Below are 21,697 nucleotides of genomic sequence, written 5' to 3' on the forward strand. Positions count from 1 at the left end.
ACCTTATTCCTTTATAATAAGGGAGAAGTCATTGTAATTTGGAAAGGCAGAACTATACCCAAGTGGAAGCAGTGCAAGCAACGTGGACTTCCCCTCATTCATGCCTTAAAGCTGGCCAAGGTGAGATACTTAACAGGGGAATACAGAACTGAGCATGAGCATGTTTTTATCCCCAGATGTTTTGTGTTAGATCCCTTGAACCCAGACAAAGGGATCAAGGAAAGCAGAAAAATGGAATGAATCATCCAAGGTCATTCAGCAAAACCAGTAGCCTAGGCAAGTAAAGGGGACCAAGAGGAAGGGAATGCCTGGACATGGTGGCCACTCATTAGTATTTGCGAAAGCAGGAAAAGAAAGTGCAAAGACTATTAGCTATTTGTGAGAAACACTTGTTCTAAGAGTTTGCCAGGACACTGAGCTACAACAGAAACCGGGAACAGTGGTCACTGGGTCACAGATGGCTGTCATTGGCCCTGGAGCCCAGGTGGCCCAAAAGGGAGGCAGAAACACTCTCCATGGAATGAAGCAATGGTTGGCACTAACACACACCCAGTGAGATAGAAGGGATGACATTGACCAACTGGAGATGTTATAATAAATTGTGTTGAGTAACTCCTAATACTACTACTTAGTACTTCTACACCATTTTCCCTCTTCAAAAGTGCTAAACAAACATTAACTAATTAAACCAGCATGACTTCTGGAAGGGAAAATTGAGCCTCTGTAATCTGTTTGAATTCTCTGAAAAAGCTAATAAAATTAAGGTATAATGTTCATGAAGAGGAGTACACAGAACCGTAAACAGCTTTTGTGAGGGATTAAATAACGAAGTGAGGTGGTGGCATTTGATATCCTCAGAGGCTGTTTATGGCCACATTATGCCACTGCCACAACACCAGTTGAAGACCAAGTTGTAGACACCCTGGAGGGTCTCTTTCTGCAAGCAGCCTGGGCATCTGTGGCTGGCTGTGGTCCCCTCTCCTTATAGTTCTTGCTGTGTGGGGCTTGTCTGAGTCTGGGGTAGATGGAAAGCAGAGGAAGCCTGCCTCCTGAGCCAACCAAGCTCTGTCCACCGTCTCTACAGAAGGGGCCTCATAAAGAGGTGCAGGGAACAGACGCCCTCCCAGTGCCCTGCACCAACCAGAGGCCAAATGTCTGATGCAGAGCAGGACACCCAGCCTTCCATTCAAATATTTGGTGCTGCTGCCCAATACACGAACACTTAAAAATATTCAGTTTTGAGACTCTACAGCACCTTCTCCCACTGCATTCTTAATCTGGACATATTATTTTGCCTGTTTTTACATTTTGCCGTGTTTTTCATAAAATAGAGACGTTGTTCCTCTTGGTGAAGAAAACTGGAGGCAATCAGATGAATATGCACGTAAGAATGTTTTGGTTCGCCATATAAGAATTCCTGGGATTCTGCATTCCGCTGGTCCTGATTTTGACCTCAACCATAAATAGCAGACCACTCGTTCAACTGAATGTGCTGGCCACTCATTCAACTGGCCCTTCGTTCTTCAATGGCTTGAAATCCCAGTGGCTCGGAGGAATGCCACTTCTCAGGAGAATGTGTTTGGGGTTGAAGCAAAGAGAATTATTTTATAGCTGGAAATGGAAGCTCTAGGAAAAGAGGAAGAAAATATGACCAGGGGTCGGGAGGCTGCAGTGTTGATCCAACTGGGTCACTAAAAAGCTGAGTGACTCCACTCTCTGGCCTTCATTTTCTTTTTGCTGAAGGAGGAGCAGGACAGGATAGGTGATCCGACAGGAGCTGGTGATCCCAGCTCCAACTCTCAGAGTCTGTGGTCACAAGTGGTAAACCTCAGGAAGTTGGGTCCTTAGGCGGAGACTGCTTGCTTTATGGCAGAGTCATCAGGCTGTCCAAAGTATATGACTGCTACCGGGGATTTAGACAAGGCCCCAGTAAAAATGCAAATAAGTCTCAGAACAGTAAGGCTGAGCATTTACCGATATGCCATCATGGATTAGTTTAAAGCAGAGGCTGAAAACCTGAGTCAAATCCAGTCTGTGGTTTCATGTTTTGTTTGGTCCATATTATATTTTTTAAAAATTTGAGTTAATTTCCAATATTTTGAAAATAAGAGATTTCACTTAAAAACTTGAACTCCCAGTTTCTCTTGAAAAATAGATGACCTGATTGCACTGGGCTCATTTTACCACATCAACAATCAGCTGGAGATGAGAAGCAACTGCACCTACTAGAAGGGGCCTATGCTCCCCAGTTCCCAACAGGTTGGCCCCTTCAATCACATTACCTTGGGCCTGGAGGCATCTGAGTCTAAAACGATGCTGTAGGGAACAGGGGTTCTAAATGTGTCTGTCAAGTCAGACGGACAGAAGCTGGGGAGCAGGCTGCCATTTCTCCAAGGAGCTAACAACATGGCAGGGCCTCAGGGTCAGTTCTCACTGCTTTCTGTTGCTGAAAAACATCTCACAGAACTGCCCACTGGGGATTGCACCATCAATGGAGTACTTAAAACCCTGAGTCACCTCAGGGAAGACCTACATGGGGGGAAGGGCCCTGAAGCCTTCTGAGCCTCCTTCCTTCTTCCTCCCTGGTTCCGAAATCCAGCCACCATGAGGCCAGAGAATGTGAGAGAACAAATGACAGGCAGGTGATGGAAACAATAACAACCACATCCACCCAATGTGTTATGGGACTGCAAGAGCATTTACATCAATCCTCCCTCCTGCCTGTGCCATTTTACAGATGAGGAAACCGAGGCTCAGGGATCCCAGGGTGACAGGCTATAGGAATAAGAAAGGGAGTCAGGAGATCAGCCTACCTTTTCTGCTCCAAGGCCTGGTTCCCTCTCCTGCACCCAGAGAGTTTGTGGCGGACCCTGTAGACTGGTGTTTACCCTGCAGGACAGGGAGCCGTGAGAGAACACCGGGATGTGTCCATGGATGAAAAGGCCCGTTTTCAGCTGTGGGAGAAGAGCAAAGAAGAAAGACAAAGGCAGTGAGTGACCTGAAGGTTCAGACTCCAACCCTGCTCCAGTTCTGTGGGAAAGGAAGATTAGAAACAATAAAACCAAACAAAAAGTGACTGGCTGTCTACATAGATCAACTTACTTGACAGTAAATTGAACATTCTAGTTAAAATTCTAGTTCTAATTCTGGTTAAAATTCTCTTTATGGAGCAAATCTCGGCACGCCAGAAAGGGAGGGAGGGACAGAATAGCAGTCTTGGGACTATACAGCACAGTGGCTAAAAATGAAGAGGTACACTGCCACACCAGGACATTCGCTCTGGTGGGTGTTTGGAGGAGAACAAGAGAAGCAGAGTGTGCTGAGAGACAGAGAAAGAAGAGCATGGTGCCAAGGAGGAGAGATAGTGATAGCTGATGATGGGCAGGCAAGCAGGGTCTGTTGACAAACCCGAGAGGGCCGATAAAGGGAATAGAATCACCAGTGATGCAAATAATACTCAGAACATCTGCTGGCTTCTCCCTTGCTTTAAAACACTGGCATTTTTAAGTGCAAGTAAAAATGACATTCTTTCCTCTACAGACTTTCTGCCCAAGTCAGACTACCGAGCTTGTTGCTCCTGAACACATCACAGAGTCCCTCCCCACAGCCTGTCTCCCCCAGGGTATCCTCTCTTCCTCCTCTGCCCCTTTGCATCTACCTATTTGTCTAGGGCCTCTCCAAGCCATCTCTTTCCCCAGGTGACATTTTCTTTCCAGATGTCCTACGCAGGAGTTCTAAAATTTTGTGTGATTGCTGTCATTCACTAAATCGACTACACCTGCTATTACTAATACACATAGCTAACACTAATATAGTATCCTGATATACATATACATATATTAACTTACATATATTAACTCATTTAATCTTTACAGAAACTCTGTGAGGCAGGGACTATTATTAGCCCTATTTTACAGGTGAGGAAACTAAGGCAGATGGAGGTTAAGTGACATGTCCGAGGCCAACCAGCTAGTTAGTGATGGTGTGTTTATCAGTCTGCTAGGGCTGTCGTAACAAAATTCCACAGACTGGGTGGCTTAAACAGAAATTAATTTTCTCATAGTTTTGGAGGCTGAAAGTCTGAGATCAAGGTGCCATCAAGGTTGGTTTCTGGTGAGACCTCTCTTCCTGGCTTGTAGACAGCCACTTTCTCGCTATGTGCTCATATAGCCTTTCCTCTGTGCCCATGTGGAAAGAGAGAGCACTCTGGTGTTTCTTCCTCTTCTCATAAGGACACCAATCCTGTTGGATTAGGGCCCCACCCTTTTCACCTCATCTAACCTTAATTACCTCCCTAGAGACCCTACCTCCAAATATAGTCACATTAGAGGTTACGGCTTCAACATATGAATTTGGAGGACACAATTCAGTCCATAACAGTGTGATATAATTTTTTTCATTCATTCATTTACTGAGCACCTACTAATTGCCAGACACTCTGCTAACTGACTAGTGACACAGCAGTGAAAATGGGAAACAAGGGCCTTGCTTGTAAAACTATAGGTTCCCTATGGTCTAGTGGGAGAAAGTGGCAACAGCCAAGGAACATGTGAACTCATTAATCAACTAGATAACTTCAGACAGTGGTAAGTACTATGGGGAAAGAGTGATAAGGGTGTTACTGGGACTCTTTTGGCCAAGCATGTACAGAACCAGGGAAAGAGTTTCCCAGGCAGAGGAAAGACGAGTGCAAAGCCCCTGAGGCAGGAATGTGTAGTATATTAGAGGAGCAGAAGGAAGGCTGGTATGTCTGAGTCAGGGAGAGTATAGGAGAGGAGTTTGGGCAGGAGGATGGGGACCAGGTCATAGAGGGCTTCATAGGCTGTGGGGGAATTTTGTATTTATTCTAAAAGCAATGGGCAGCCAAAAGAGGATTTGTGTTCTGATTAATGCTTTTAAAAGCCCTCTTTAGTGGTATAAAGGATGATGTGTGGGAGTATAAGAGTGCAAGCAGGGATGCCATTGAGTAGGCTGTTCATTCATTCACCCAGCATCTACTGAGCATCTACCTGCTGGGACCCATCTCTGAGAGCTTAGAGCCTCCTGTGTTGTAGGAGGAGACATCTGAGACATGGTGGTCCCACCCCAGGATACTTCCAATCTTCCCTCAAAATATCAAGTGAGTCAAGACATCCCTGAGGGCTGAACTTTGTGGCCCAGGCTGCAAATGGAGGAGGAGTTCATAAGAAAGGAAGGGCTGAGTGAGGAGAGCTGGAGTGTGGAGCATGGCTTCTCTGAAGAGGTGGGACTCAGCGGGCATGAAAGGATGGGCGTATGAGAGAAGGGGGTGCCTTCCATCCAGGGGGATATCAGGAAAGGCACAGAGGTGGATTGGAAACAACAGCAGCAATAGCACGGGCTTATTTTGTATAAAGGTTCATTCAACACCTGTTCAGCAGACCACATACTCTGTTCCTGTGGGGACCTAGGCTCTACGGTGGGTATGAAGATCGCTCAGGCTCGGCTCCTACCATCGAGAGATTTCCATCTAGCGAGGAGGATGAGGCAGGTCCATGATGATCTATCACACCCCAGAAAGTGAGACGTTCCATTAGAGATTCGGAAAAAACATTGAGGGACATGAGAGGAGTGTATGTATCTGTTATGTATAACAGTAGCTGTAGAAACATGTATATACACCTCCATATCTATACATGCATATATAAAGAACACTTTATACTATCAGAGTACCTTCGCATTTATCCACACAAGTGCCTTGTGAAGTATGCATAACTGGTACAATGGTTACTTATGTTTTCCATGTGAATAAATGCAGTGCTCTCTGTTAGGATCCAACCAGGAACCTGGAGCCACAACTGTGCACAGCTCTCCACTTCCCTGCTCCACCATCAGTCGAGAGCTGCTAGGGAAATACACCAGCACACGGGGTGATGGCAATGGGGAGGAGTGAATGAACTCAGGACATAGTTAGAGAGTGGAACTGGCTGGACCTGCTGTTGGATTGAGTACAGGGGTGAGGGAAAGAGAAGAGTTGAGGTTAGCGATAAGATTTACAGAGGAGAGAGAAAACACAGAACGAGGGGGAGGGGAAACAATTAACACATAGCACTAGTTTAGCTACCAAGAGGATGTTTGATTCCAGGCAAGCATTTACTTCTCTAGGACTCAGTTTTCTCATCTGTAAAATGAAACTATTTAGACTCAATAACTGAAGTCCTTTCTGTATATATGTGCATGTGTGTGTGTGTGTGTGTGTATTGAATACATACCAGAATTTATAAAAATGGGATAATGAACATTCGTATGATCACCTCCTCAGCATAAGACACAGAGCATGCCAACATAATTGAAAGTCCTTTGTGCACCCATTCCCATTGCCCCCCCACTCTCCTCCCCGCACCCCAGATGGAACCACACTATCATGTTATTAAGTTTGGCATTTGTCACCTTTAGTGTCCTTTTAAGGTTTGAGAATTCTGTTTTTTTTTTCCTGCTTCTTATGATTTAACAATGCCTCTCACTTTTTTCTTTTGTATAGTTGATTTGTAGTTGACAGAAAGCTTCCATACGACCATCTCTTCTGATTTTCACTGAAGTCCTGTGAGAGGGGCTGACCATGGAGGATTAGCTCCACTTTTGGATGAGCAAAGTGAGGTTCAGAGTGGGATATGACATAGCACTTATCATTTTGACCATATTCATCACATTTCATGCCTCGCTTTCTACTGCTAGTTATCTTTTCATGCACATTTGTACCAATAACTAGACTATAAGTTCTTAAGAGCAGGGATCTCTTCCCCGAAGCTGTGGCCAGTGTGGTGAGGTGATCAGGCTTCAGTCAAAGAAACAGTGTCAAGGGGAAAGCAGCCCACATGATGGGGAGGCTTCACAGGTAACACAGGATCATGGATGTAGGAATTGGACCTAAAGAAAGGAACGGGACAAATGATGCCCAACGGAGTAATCAAAAAAGAGTATAATCGATAAAGAACGCATGATAGAGCATGCTAGGCACAATTTTGCTCTTACAAGCCAAACCACTGATGTTTGAAATGCAAAATAAGGAAGTTTTCAGAATAGTTGTAAGAAACCATAGGGGTTATCCAGTTCACTTGTTGGCATAATCCTTGCCTTCCTGCACATGTAAAACATGTCTAGTAAAATGCAATGGGATCATATTACAAACCAACCAGTGTAGTGTCAGAAAAAGCATGACCCTGTAAGTATAGCATTTCAGAATTAGTAAATTTAGGACTAGAGAACTTCAGGGAAAGCGTATTAAAGACAGCCATAACCTTAAAAAGATTATCCCCCTCAAAACTATAGAGTACCTCTTTTGTTCACAGTTCTTCTCAGAGTCTCAACCCATCAGTAGGTAAATGAGAACTTCTTACATGCCACCAATTAGCTCAAACAGCAGGAATTTACTTGAAAAGACATTCTCCCAGATTTCAGAGAACCCTTAGGGAGGCTGGTATCTTTAGGGAAAAATAAATTATTTTGGTATATGTCTGGTCACATGTCTGGTATCTTTAGGGAAAAATAAATTATTTTGGCCTCAATTATCTCAACCTTTTGGTCAGTCTGACCTGGAGTACTTGAATACTCCAATTTATTCCTACTTCAAGGTTCCTATCTGCAAAACTAAGACTTAAAAAAAAATATCCTGGCTTTCTCGACTGTTTTTCATAAAGAAAAAAGAATCGTCATGACTGTGAAGACCGCTGTGATTTGCAGAATGTGTCCATAAATGTATAACCCAAACAGACCAGTTAAATGAAGCTTCACTTGTGCGTGACAAGTCTCCTGTGATCCAGGAATAAAACACGTGACTGCAACATCCACAGAGTGGACATTCTTTCTAGTCATAGGGACAGAACTATAGGATGGGGTGTTGGATGGGCAGTGCTGTTCATTGTATAGGTGCACAGATAATAATGACCATCACTAACGTTGAGTGCTGAATCCTTCACATACATCTTGTCATTCAAGCTTTCTAACAAATAGTAGAGCACTATTACTTTTATTTTCCCTATTCTTGGAGATAAGGTAACAGAAGCTCAGAGTGGTTAGTAACTTGCTCAGAGTCACCGAGAAGCAACTGGAAGAGTCAGGATTCAAACACAGGTCTGTCCACCTCGGGAGCCCTGGCTCGTAAACATTTTGCCATCTCATCTCCCACAATGGCTCTCTTGCTCTCCAGTAAGACCTAGACTCTGAACTGTTTCTCTACTAGCCGTGTGAAGGTAGGTTTGCACAGATCCAGCTGCTGAGGCTGCTGGAGACGGGGACTATTCATTACCATCTCAGAGCAAAGCGAATCAGCACATGACCTTGGCCTCATTAGCATGAGGCTTAATCTCCTCGGGTGGCCAGTCTTGGCCAATTACACTTTTATTATAAGCAGCTGCTACATTTGTGCTTCCCAGGTTACTCACAGCTAAACAGGAGTAATAATGTGATAGCCACTACTGGAGCGATGCTGACAGTGAGCTTGCTTCAAGTCCAAGGGCAAAACACAGTTTCAAGTGTCCCATTGACTCCTTAGCTCCAGGACAAACAAGTCTTTCTGCCACTAGAACTGCCTTAAGCTGCATAACATTTCCCAGGTGAAAACACTTAGGATTGGAGGCCTGTGTAAGTGTCTGTAAAGAGACAGATGCTGACGGCAGATCAGAAGGTTTCTTTCCATTCTGTGGGCTTGCTCTACTTTTACGGAAGATCTCAAGTATGATAAAGTGGCTCCAAAGAGTTAATGTTCATCATGTTCATGAATGTTAGAAATCTTAACATCTCATAATACTGTATATATAATTCACTATTGTATTTAAAAAGAAGTAAATAGAAAGGAAATACCATGGCCCAATGGAAAATATCTGAGATCCTGTGGTTTCTAACCTTTTGGGGTTTGCTATTCAGCAACATAATAGTACAAAACCTTTTAGGGTTTGCCATTCAATAATGCAAAACGAAAAAATAAGACAACTATAAATAAATCCTATCTAGCTGATTTAAATTATAGAGCTCATGCAGCTTGAGCAAACTCTCTTCCCTTAGCCATGGTGTGATTCTTCTTGATGGAGAATCGAGTTTCTAGGCTATTTCTCAGAGAATGAAATTACAAAACACAAGATAGCAGATTTTTAAAAAATTGTCGCCAGGTAGCCCTGCTGGATATCAAGTGACTGGGTCAGAAACTCAGTTGGAAACTCTGCTTAAGGAAGAGCAGAACAAATCCCCCTTGCCCAGGAGGCCAAACAGAGCATTGTTTTAGTTCCGTAGGAGATAATGACAATGGAATAGAACATTGTCCTGGGTAATGGTCTCCTGCTGGCGAGGAAATGCGGAGGCAAAACCGAGGTGCTCAGCAAAAACAAACAAGGGGCTGAACAGCCACCTTCTTTTTAAAGCAAAAACTGTTGATCCTGGAACTGGGCCCCTCCCAGCAGCTTCCATTCTGTAATAAAAGTCATTTGGAGGCTCACTGGGCTGGGGTGTCCCTGGGTGAGGAGGGAGGGTACAGAGGGTAACTAAGCTACTGGCTATACTGTTGCTAAACTGCTAGCTTCGGAGATTGGCTTTGGGGACCATTCTGAATTTCACCCAGCCGCTGGACAAAATAGGCTTTCCATAAAAACACAATCCCTGCATCCTGCTTCAGAACCAGATGAGATCTCCCTGCCTCCACATCCTGCCCTCACTGCCACCTATGTTATGACTGCTGGTCGCACTGATGTACTTTGTACCGGCAAAGTTCCACATTTGTTAAGAGAAAACCTTTATTTTACAAGTATTAATTGGGGATGCCTGAAGAATGAAATCAATAATCCATTTGACACAAAGCCAGTAGCTTCCAATTTTTTCTCTTTTTCCCTTGTAAAATAATATTAAATATAGATACGCTCTAATGTGTATCTCAAAACATAATTTAAATCAGATAAAAATTGAGAAATGATTTAAAATTCACAACTTTGGAAAATAATAAATATTCTTTCATATTTGAAACAAAAATAAATGAAAATTCAGAACCAACGTCATCCTTCAACCAACTGAAGCTTTTGTAGAACACACAGATCAAACTCTACCACACAGATGGAGAATAGTCCGAGTGCAGGCTGGCAGTATTCTTTCATTCCACAAACTTCTACAATCTCCATTAAAGCTGCGTGGCATTCAAAAGTTGAGGTCCAATTCATCTTTGTTGTTAATGAGACATTTTACAAGTGTATTTTTTTCTTGGGAAAAATTTTTGAATTGGGTAAAACAAATGGGAAGTGGATATTTAAAAACTCCTGCCTGGACTGGTGATTGACTTGCTTAGAATTCTCTGGACAAGCATTTCATTTCCCCGATAACTGCCATTTCCCCTCCCATTCCAAATCTCTCTCCTTGGGGCTGACGCAGGACATGGAAATACTAATTTGTGCTGCTGGAGTTCCCTTCATGTATTTCAACAACAGAATTATTTCATATCAGCTGTCAGGGTGTCCCTCCAACTTTTCCTTTTCCTCTAAGATCAAATTTTCCTACAAAAGAAGGATGCCAGATAGATTGTTAGTAATGGCAACTAGGCATTTGGAATTAGACACACAACTTTTTGATGTTTGGCATGGCCACTATATGTGTTTTATAGTGTCCCTAGCAGAAAAGGATCCTGACCTTAATACCCATTGGAGGGTGGCAATTTATATTTCTAGTACAGTAATTTATTTGATATTTCTAATTTAAGGACACTCTTCTGAAAAAAACAAAAACAAAGACACCTCAGTGATGAGATGTTTTTGTCCTCAGTTATCTGCGTATGATTATCTCATTTTTCTCTCTCACCTTTCTGGATTGACGAGGACTCCCTGGTTTACTAGTCCTCCGGTGGGTGATAAAAGGCATCAGTTAATTTTGAAGGTGCTTTGGAAATTTGGTCAGTAATGTAAATCACCATCACAGAAACCTCAAGTGGTCCAGAGAATAAATAGGGAGAATAATAAGCAAGGAGAGCTAGTTTGAAGTACAGGAATAAAGTTAAGGGGAAAAAAAGTAAAAATTAGGTAGAGACAGAAAAACTGTAAAGATCTAGAGTTTTTGCTAAAGAACAAAATTAAAGTATTGGTAAGTCCCCAGGTACTCAGAGCTGGCCAAACAAAATGAGCTATGGAAAAGGGATGACAATCAGTAATAAACGTGAAGGTGCATACACACTTCGGACAATTCTGATGTTGTGCCTCCTCTTCCTAATATCTGAGTGCTTCATGCAAAACAAGGGACTGTTTTGAAATTTGTCTTCATCCTTCATGAATCTGGCCAGGAGTTTTTGCATCTCCCTCATCCTGTCAGCATGCCCTGAATATTTGCTGGGTATTACACTCATCCCAGGTCCAAAATCCTGTCCACCCTGAGAGGCATGGCATACCTAAACCTGCATTGCTTCTGGACTTGCCGCAAAGCGGAGTTCTCCAGGAATGCCAATTTTCCCTCAAGAGAACTTTGCTGCAACAAGAGGAAGGTCCAGGCACCCAGGGAAATGCTCAAAGGACCTGGCAGGCAAATTGATGGTTGTGAAGGCTGTGTTCCAACTCCTGTTTTTTTAAAGAGTCTCGGAGACATTGTTTAATGTGAAATTTCTCTAAGAAAAAGTTCATGGGAATTATTTTAAAGTTTCAAGAAAGTCTAAGTGGTAAGGGTGGAAAGTTTTCAACTTCAGAGACTATTTTTTAAAAGGAAACAAATTTCAATCACTTTAATATACACTTTAAAGGCAATTTATGATAACCATAGCCCTCTGATGACTCAGGCTACGCTGAAGTTTCCAAGTGGAAACATTCATCCTTGTATTCAGGACAAGTCCTCTCAACAATTTTGAAAAATATTAAAAATATGGAAACAATTGTAAAATCACTTTCACCTGTGCAATATCCTTTTTCATGACTGTCTCTAAATTACGTAGCTAGGGTTACAGATTTTCACAAACAGTTTCATTTGTGATAGTTATGTGGCTGTAATTCCAGGCTGCTATTTATTTCTGTTGAAAGGTATGGGGCTATCTTTGCCCTCTCTTCCTCCTGTTGCTTAAACAAGAAAACGTCAAGAAATTAAGTAAGAGGAAGGGAAAATAGGAGGTAGAGATCGTATTCGAAGGACTGAAATCCACCACATGAGAAAAATTAAGTTCATAATAGTTGGGGTTACCTCCCTGCTCCACGTCCTCCATCTGTGCAATGGGCTAACGTCCCTGGGCTGGGGGTGTCTGAGGATGAAGAAAGAAGTCCTCAGCCGCTGCAGAGATGCTAAGAAAACAGCCAGCTGTCTCCTGACTTAGAATATTTGAAAGCTTTCTGGCCTCTCTGAGGAAGGCGATCCAAATCCACCCGGTGTCAATTTGCCTTTTAGAAGCGACAGGATACGCACATGGATCCGGGCAGTACTTACATTTTTAGTTTATTGGCTTTACGAGGGTTGTTCGGGGTTCTCTCTGCGATAAACTGCAGAAGAGTGGGGGGCGGGGGGCAATGGGGAGGAAAGGAGTCGGCGAAGGAGAAGAGAGTAAGAGAGATAAGCAGGGGGGTGGAAACCCCGGGAAGGAACGGAAATGCAGAAGGCGGAGAACTCAGCCAGACGTGGGATGGGGAGAGGTAGAGTGGGACCCGGGCTTCGTCCGGAGCGAGAGGGCCCGGGCTGGGCTCTGTTTGAGGGCGCCACCGAGCCCGGGGCCGCGCGCTCTGCAGCCGAGTTGGTCCCTTCGCCCGGCTGCAGGCCACTGGCCGCCCTTGCCCCTTCCCCCCATCCCTTGCGGCCGCCTTGGGGAGGTAGGAGCCGTGGGGACGCTGTGCTCTGCTCCCCTCCGCCGGCCGGCTCCGCCGGGGATCCGCACTCAGCAAGACTGAGCGGCGGCGGGGTCACCCCCGGGCCGGGTGGCTCGCCAGGCTGGGTGGGGTGGGCGCGTATTACTGGAGGTGGTGTTCGCAGGAGGGGAGGACACAGCGCCACCGGGGACCTCCCTGAGCACCACGGGCTGGGCAGGGCTGGGGGCCGGGCGTGAGGGTGAGAGTCGGGGTCTGAGTTGTGCTTCTTGCTGGTGGCGGCCGAGCGCGAAATGCAATCGCGCGGGCCCGCCTGCCCCTTCCATCTCGGAAGTCCTTCCTCGGCGCTGGGGAGGCGCCCGCCAGGTCTGGAGTCGCGGCGTTCTCGGGGTCCAGGCACCGACCGGCGCGTGGGGCCCGGGAGCCGAGCTGGGAGGCAGGCGGTCTGCGCTCCTCGACTTCCCGCGCGCCGACGGCTCGGAGCGCAGAGGCCCCTCCCGGGGCTGGGGTCCCCGACCGCCCCGCGACCTCACCTCCACGTCCCGCCCCGCCTCAGGCCGCGAGGATAGAGGCCAGGCGCAGGCTCCGAAGCGGCCGCATCCCCAGCAAGCCCAGACGCGCCTTCTAGCTCTTTCCTCCCGGTTCGGAGCCCTAAAATCCCGGAACCGCGCGCCGGAGGGGGCGGGGAAGACAAAACAGTCAAAGCTTTCCCGCCCGCGGCGCCAGAGGAGCATCTCGGTGGCGCTCCAGGCCCGGAGGTGTCGCCTACCCCAGTGCCTTGCGGGGGTGGGTGCCTGGCTGGGCCTCTTAACAGTTTCACGGCTACTTATAATTTCTCCTTTGCTTTGGAGAGGGGTAGCCGCCCATTCTCCTTGGAGAAAGAGGCCGCGCCTGCACCCAAAGGTAAACCTGGGCTGACCGGGGAGCTGGGCAGTCCGGCCTTGGTGCGAGACCCAGGGCCAGGAGTTAGTGGCTTCTGTTGCATCAGAGAAACTCGGCGGCGACAAGGAGAATAAACTTCCAGTAGGACTGTGCCTAAACTTAATTAACAACAACAACAAAAAAGGAGGTCTCGAATTGTCTAGTTTGCCTATTTGCTTCAATTTAAATTATTAGTAACTATTTCTTAGCGGCAGGAGGGGATAAAAGATGATGGTGGGGTCACTTTGTGTTGGTGTCTAGTATGCCTTTATTTCCTTCGTTTCTCCTGCAGTGTCCCAGCAGTGTCCACATATTTTCTTCTGTAGAACCCTTGCAATAAAATCGGATTTTTCTATTTGGATGGTTCTACGTCAAAGAAGGTCGGCAATGGTGTCCGGCTTTACTAATGATTAACGGAGGATATTTCCTACAATAAGGTAGAGTCAATGCGGTGCCTACTAGCCATTGATTTCCACACCTGTGTCGTCAGCTTGTTGTTCCTTTTCTCCTAAGATTATGACAATAATAATCATCATAATAATAACTAGGACACTAACAGCTCTTGAGAAGTCGTTTGTAACTACCTCTTCTTGGAGGTGAGAAACAGACACACTCACCACCCTGTGGACCTATGTTTTATTTTTGCCAGAGGAGCGCAGAATTGCCGAGTTTTTAAAAAATGATCTATTTACAGACTTGCTAATGCCTCCCCAGATATCTGTTTATCGGCCCAATAGTTGTGACAGGGTTAGAAAACCAGTTTAAATTGTTAATCGGCCACAAAAAGGGTCCCAGATTGCTGCCTTTCACTTACCTTTGAAAGGCTATAAAAGCCACGCTGTACACTGGGATGAAATTAGCGACAAAATCATTACCTTGACTTCCCACAATAAAGATAGCCTTAAAGAGGGGCTATTGATGGTTTCAAATTACGTAACGGTGGTTTATAAGTTCTTCCTCTGGGCTCACAGATCGCAATTTTAAAGCGTGAATTCTTCAAAGAACAAACAGCAACTAGCATTCAAACACCGTCATGCAGCTGCCTTAAATTTTATTTATTGCAAAGTGGCTATTAGAAAAACAAAAACAAAAATCCCAGCAAAAGCAGGCCGTGCCCAAAGAGAATCATGGCGGGTTAATATTTCACCAAGCCCTCTGGGCTCACACTTGGCCCCAGAGCCCCGAGGGCTCGTTATCTTCCTGGGGGTGGGGGTCGGGGGACAATCAGTGGGAAAAGCCCCGTGCCTGTCATCGGGTCCCGTCTGCCCAATGCCTCTGCGGATTTTAAACCCGGACACAGCCTCCTCTAGGCTAGAAGGAAAGGCATTTCCTAAACACAGCCCCGATTCCGGGGTTGGGCCTGGGCTGGGTGCTGGCGCCAAAGGCCAGCCCTCCCACCCCCGCCCCTCTGGGATGGCTTCAATCTGTCCGAGGATGGACCTCCGCTTTACAGCAGACCTTTCCCTGCACGGATTTCTACGTAAATCCGGAAGGCAATAGAATGCGGGCGGCCCACTTTGCGCGCTTTCTTTTGCTTTCAAAGCCGGCATCTGCATTTTCTTGGGCTGAGGAAGTCCCCCAAACCCCATCCTCCAGGTAACCCACCCTTGGCGCACCGCCTGCAAAAACCCGACGGGGCGTCCCGCCGCCCCAGCTTACACTTCTCTGGGCCAAGTCGTTGGTCGAAACCCAACCAGGTGGCAGCTGTCTTGACCGAGCAAAGACGTCCAGGAAGCCCGCACTGATAAGGCGTGCGAAGGGAGAGGAGCATGCCCCATTTAGCGTTTATGGGGCGAGGGGACTGTTGGGGTTAGGACACCAGGTGAGCAAGGAACCTGGTGACCTACTCCAAGACGGCAGGGCAAGATCCACGACCTGGGAGGGGCCCAGAGCCTCTAGGAGCAACTTGATAGTTAGACGACTAGAGGGCGGTCAGTGAACGTGCCGGCCTGGCCCGCACCCTGGGGCTCGGCGGCATTCGCTGCGCAGCACTGCCCCCTGGTATCTGGCGCCGAAACTGCCCCGCTCGGCGGCGGAGGGTCTCCCTCCTGGGCTGCCAGGGCAAATCTTTCTCCTTTCCAGGCCACAAGCCCTGACAGAGCTGTCCCAGATGTCTTAAGAAAGCCCTCATGCCTCTCCCCTCCTCAAGCACTCACCTCCCCAAAGAGGACCCAGGGCGCAGGCTGCCGGAGCCAGGCTTCCAGCGTGGCCTGCCCCCCTTCTTAACTCCGGCACCCAAGTCTCGGCTGACACCCTGGCGAGGGACTGGGGGGGGGCGGAGGGGGGGGAGGGACTTGTGTACACAGAGACTCATTTGGGGTTGGGAATGTTCATTCTTTAACGAACATCAGCTCCCAGGGCATCTTTCGTTGGCATCTGTTCTTTCCAGGGAAGCAAGGAAGTGAGTGGCAGACCCGGCCCCTCCTCCCACCTGAAGTGAGAGAAGTGGGCAAGGTACCTGGTGACCTACTCCAAGACACCAGGGCAAGATCCCCTGGGGTGTGACCTGGGAGGGGCCTGGAACCTCTGGCCCAGCCCGCCCATTCCCACCGGACCTGCTGGCCCTGGCTTCCTGAAGGTGCCTGGAGGAAGGCTGTCCTCTTTTCCAACCCACCTCAGGCACCAGATGCCAGCGTTGGCAGAAGGGGCCCAGCCCCGGGACACTACCAGCCTTTCCCCCATCAACTGGATGGTTAGTCCCACACTTGGGGGCTGGGTTTGCCGTAGAGGTATGTGTTTAGACCACTGGACACAGGGAAGGAGCTCCGCTTCTGAACCAGATGGGGTTGGGGTTCCAGCTTGGCCACCCACTGGCTGTGTGACCTTGAGTGAGTTACTTGGCCTCTCTGTGCATCAGTTTCCTTGTTTGTTTTTCAGGGATGTTGTGAGGATTAATTGAGATAATATCCTTATGCCAGCATGTGCTCAGTTAAGGCTACCGTTAACGACTGCAGGTGTTCACTGCCGGAAAGTCCCCCAGCAAGCACTCTGGAGGGTGGGTGCCAGCAGTGCTTCACTGGGGCATCTCCACCTCCAGTTTTCAGGAGGGGTGGATACAGAGGAGTGTCAGCCCTGAAGGTTGTGAGTCGAAGGTTCTGTTGCTTCTACTTCCTGGGTGTCTTTGACCAGGGCCCAGACTATACACATCAGGAGGACTTCACATACTTCTCTCAACTCTGGGAGGCTAGTCATCCTCGCTTATGACTGTATCTGGCCAGGACAGCGAGGAGAACACTGGGCTTCACAGCTGCCACATACCCAGCCTTAACCTGCACCAGACACAGGGCTAAGAGCTGTGCATTCACTACCCCATCTCATCTTCACAATGCCCGATAGAAGCAGTTGTTTGTTTTTAAATCCCCATTTTACAGAGCAGGAAACTGAGGCTCAGAGAGATTAACTTGCTCAAGATCACACAGCTGATAAGCGACAGAGCAGGGATTTGACCCGAGTCTTCCTTCAGAGATCAAGCTCTGAATCACCAAGTTGTGTGACATTAGAAAGCGCAAGCTTTTGATCTTCGGGTTCCACTCTCTACATTCCCAACCTGCAATTTTCTCTTCCCTGCGTTGGCACTGGCAGAAGCTGAGACACGCTCCGGGAATCACCGGCTGTGGCGCGCGTTTCCACTCACCCAGCTAGTTCCAGGGGTGTCCTGAGACTCTTTGGTCGAGATCCCTTAGGCTCTGGTCCCCTCGGCGGCCTCAGATCATACTGATCCACCCGAGCATTACGGGCCGGGCGCCGGGACAAAGGTCCGGGGAAGAAACCTCTTCTCTCCCCTCACTGGAGGCTCCGCTCTGCGGTCCAGTAGGAACCATTTAAGATCGCAGTTGAGGCCACACCTGCCGAGTTCCCAGGAAGCGGGTAGGGACACGGAGCCTGGATACTTCGAGACCCTCCAGGTGCCCACGCCGCGCAGAGGCTCCCTTGCTCCCCTTCCCTAAACGGAAGCTCGCAGGGACGGGAGCGGAGTCTACTGCGTGTAACTCCCGGGTTCGTGTGCAGGGCACCATCACCAGGAGGCCGTCGGCTCCCGAGACCCCATTGAGTGGACTTGGACTTGGGGTTCCGGAGCCGGCTGCTCCCTAGAGCTGTCGCTGAGCTAGCTCCCAGTCAGCAAATATTTAATGAGCGCCTACTGGGTGTCTCCCCCAGTCACCGTCAATTTCCAGGCCAACCCCAGGGCCCCCACTCTCGGCCCTAACCCCGGTCCTCCCCCAGGGCCGAGCCAAGGGCGCCCCCAGCGCCGGTTGGATTGAGCATTCGGGTGGGGCCCGGCGCTCTCCAGGCCTAGTTGTGTCGCACTCCTCCCACCCTTCACCCTGCTGCGGCCACTCCACCCGGCCCCGCCCGCGGGCCGCGTGGGGCGAGGCGCCCCCTGGCGACAGGAAGCCGGCGTACACCCCGCCGGTGGGGCTCCCGCCGGCCTCGCCCGCACTCCCCGCCCGCATAGAGGTGGCCAGCCTTGTCCCCCGGACCGTCTGAGAGTCGCTCAAAGCTTTCCATGACTGGCCGGGACGCGCGGCTGCCCCAAGCCTCGCCACTTCTCCATCCAGCAGCCGGCCTGGTCCTCCCTGCTTAGGGACCACCCATGCCAGATCATCCCCCTACCTTTGCCCGGCTTCATCCGACGCTAGGCCGCTGGAGGGCAAGCGCACGGGTTGAGAAAAGAAAAGAAAAAAAACCTCACCCAAGTGTAGGGGGTGAAGGAGAACTACATACGTCTGGATTTAAAGAAAGAAATACCCCCCATCCCCAACCACCGCAAACGCACCCTCGTGTCCACCGGCCCTCGCCCATGTCTCATGAACCGGAATGGCAAATATGCCACAACCTCCTCTTTGTCCCACGTCTTTCCCCCGACGCCTTCTGCCCACGTCTCTGCATGAAGCAGCTTCTCTCCCTTGAAAACCCCGTCGGGCAGTCGCGATGGCGAGAGCTGGCTCGTCGGAACCAGAACCAGGAGGAGAACGCCGCTGAGAGCGCTTCAAATACTCAGTGGGCAAGCGGCCAACTAGCGGTGCCCAACCGGCCGCCCCGGTCCCCGCCACGTGCACTGCGGGGCTAGTTCTCTCAGCGACCCTTTGAGCGGGTTATGTCAGCACGCCCTCCTCCCCACTCATTTATACAGGCGAGGAGACCGAGGGGTAAGAGAGGTTAACTAACTCGCCCACAGCTGCAGTTAGCAAGTCAGGGAATTGGAATGGGCATTCTGCTTTGAGTCTGCTGTTCTGGGGGCGATGTGGGAGTCGGTTTCCATCTAGAGGCCCAGCACGCTTGTAGAATGTATTGGTGTATTGGGTGCTTTTTTTTTTTTTTTTTTCCCCTGGCCAGCTAGTCGATGGTGGGGACTCCATTATATGTTTGATGATTCAAATTCTTGAAGCAGCTCCATTCAGCTTCTGATTCTGGAGGAAAATACAATTGTGAAATTCTATGGGATGTGGAGATGGAGTGGGCCCTAGAGCATGCCTCAGAACTTACTTGTTTTGTAAAATGTCTTATGGAATATTTCAAAAGTATACAAAAGAGGAGACAGTTTTATAATGATCCCCCATGTACCCATTCCCAAGCTCCAAGTGATGAACTCTTGGCCAGTCTGTCTCCTCTCCTCCCCACAGAGACTCTAACTTTCTCCCCCCACCCCCACAACATTCAGAGAGATTATTTGGCAGCAAAACCTAGACACCACAGTATTTAATCTGCAAGCATTTTCAGCATGTATCACCAAAAGACCGCCACAGTACCCCTACCACAATACCATCAACGCAACAATACCAAGACACTCCCGGAAAATTCGCATTCCTAAACATGGAATATTCAGTGAGTTGGAACTTCATTTCACCCAAAATTCCTGGTTAGAGCTTCCTGGCTGTCATGTTGGCGTCAGCTCTAGGGTCAGAACGACCTGGATTTGAATCTTAATTTTATCACTTAATAGCTGAATGTCTTGGGCAAATTACTTACCTTCTCCCTGAGCATCAGTTTTCTCTCCTATTACAATAGTATTACCTCATACGTTGTTATAAAGATAAAAAAAAATGCTTGGAAAAAGTTTAGCGTAGGCCAGGGAGTGGTGTCTTGATTATTTCTCGTAAAGCTGGAGTTTAGTGAGATTTTAGCTAGTGAAGATTTGAACACTGGGTTTGAGTTGGAGCATCAGAGGTTTTCAAATAGCTCAAGGATGAGACTGGAGCCAGAGACATTATCATGAGGTCAGCTTTTAATCCTGGAAGGGCTGAACTCACAAATGCATGTTAGGTGTGGCAGGAACCTGCCTTGGTGAGAATAAATAAGGGGCTGGGAATTAGGACACCAAGGTTTTGCAAAGACCCTCCCAGGCCTAACAGTTTTCTTGCACTTGTCTTGAGGCAGGGTTGGTCTTTCTCCTCTGTATTCTTGACCCCACGCGGGGCTAGGCAGTCAAGGTCGGTGCCGTCTGCTGAATGAATGGTTGATTTGATCATCTGGCCTTATACAGGTTATTCCCTCTCCTGTGACACTTATATCTTTTCCCTTTGCTTCATTAACTGCTGCCCTCTCTGAATGGGTCAAATTACCCTGTCTTAGCTCTCAGAGGACCATGCACCGTCTTTTCACAAGGACTTATCACTGTTAAAACTCTACGTTTATTCGTGTGCTCATCAGATTGTCTTTCTCTGCTCTAAGTTCCGTGAGGGCAGGGATCATGGCTGTCTCGTCACTGTGTCCCCAGCACTTAACACAGTGGATAATTGTTGAATGGCTACGAAATGGCTTTTTTTTTTTGTAGTTAGATTAAGAAATTAGTTTAAGCCTATCCTTTGCCCTAATTAGCAGTCATAGTAGGTAATTCACAACGTGCTCTTTCAGTATGTTGTAAAGGAAATTAGCCTCCAAATGCACTACCAGGCAAGCTCTTCTCGAGGTGACAGAATAGAAAGGCTCACAGACCAAGTTAAGATGCTTGAATCTCACAGATTATTGAATAAATTTAAAACATACAGCAAGAAGGAAGAGGAAAGAAATGGGGTAGGTTAGCACAAATTTGATAAGGTGTCAGCAGGTGAGAGGACCACGCCCTGAATCCTGGGTAATGTAATGTGCAATGTTCATATGTGTCTCTCTCTTTCTCCATATTAACATTCCCCCTTAATGATGTGGTTACAAGGACCAGAATTGAGGGTAAGTAACAGGACCCAACAGACAGAAGGTGCCGGATCTGAGGCAATGACACACTTTCGATACTGGAGAGCCACAGGGGCAAGTTCGCCTGGCCACAGGAGGCGCTCACCCATCAGCCTGTTGAACAGCTATGGGTTTAGCCGTGCTTCTTGGGCAGAACACAATTGGAACCATAATGGCTGTCACCAATGCATGACTGATTTAGGGGATAACATAACTTCTAGCATGATTGTACCTTATAACTTGGTCTTTTCAAAATCTCTTTCTATCCATACTTAGTACTCTGGTTTGTTCTATTATATATTCCATTTATTCTATCCATCTTTAACAGGTCACGCAGGTTGCTGATTTACTCACGATCCATGTAAATACTGCCTGTGTCCTATAAGCTACTTGTTACTCGTTTTCTATACTGAACACATCCTATGAATGTCTTTTGCTTATATTTTCTAATATACTGACTTGTTTACTATCTATACCTCACACTTCTTATGAGTTTAATCCATCCCATTTGTTTTTCTTGTCTTCCATAGCATGACTGGATATTCTCAAATAACACGGCACACACACATTACACAACACTTATTAAATGCCCATCATGCTAGGCAGACTTCCGTCTAGTGGAAAGACACAATAAAATAATCCTCACAGTCATGTGAAATGGGATCAACACCAGGAAAAGCCCCCTCTTCAGCCCTTCCAGGATGAAAAGCTGACCTCATAGTAATGTCTCTGGCTCCAGTCTCATCCCTGAGCTATTTAAAAAACTTTTGATGCTCCAGCTCAAACCCAATTTTCAAACCTTCATTGGCACCTGCTGTCCCAAGAGCGTGGGGTGGACAGTCAGGGAGAGC

The sequence above is a fragment of the Ceratotherium simum genome, chromosome 6 (assembly GCF_057802395.1).
Source record: "Ceratotherium simum simum isolate JZ-2026a chromosome 6, ASM5780239v1, whole genome shotgun sequence".
NCBI classification, from domain to species: Eukaryota; Metazoa; Chordata; class Mammalia; order Perissodactyla; family Rhinocerotidae; genus Ceratotherium; species Ceratotherium simum.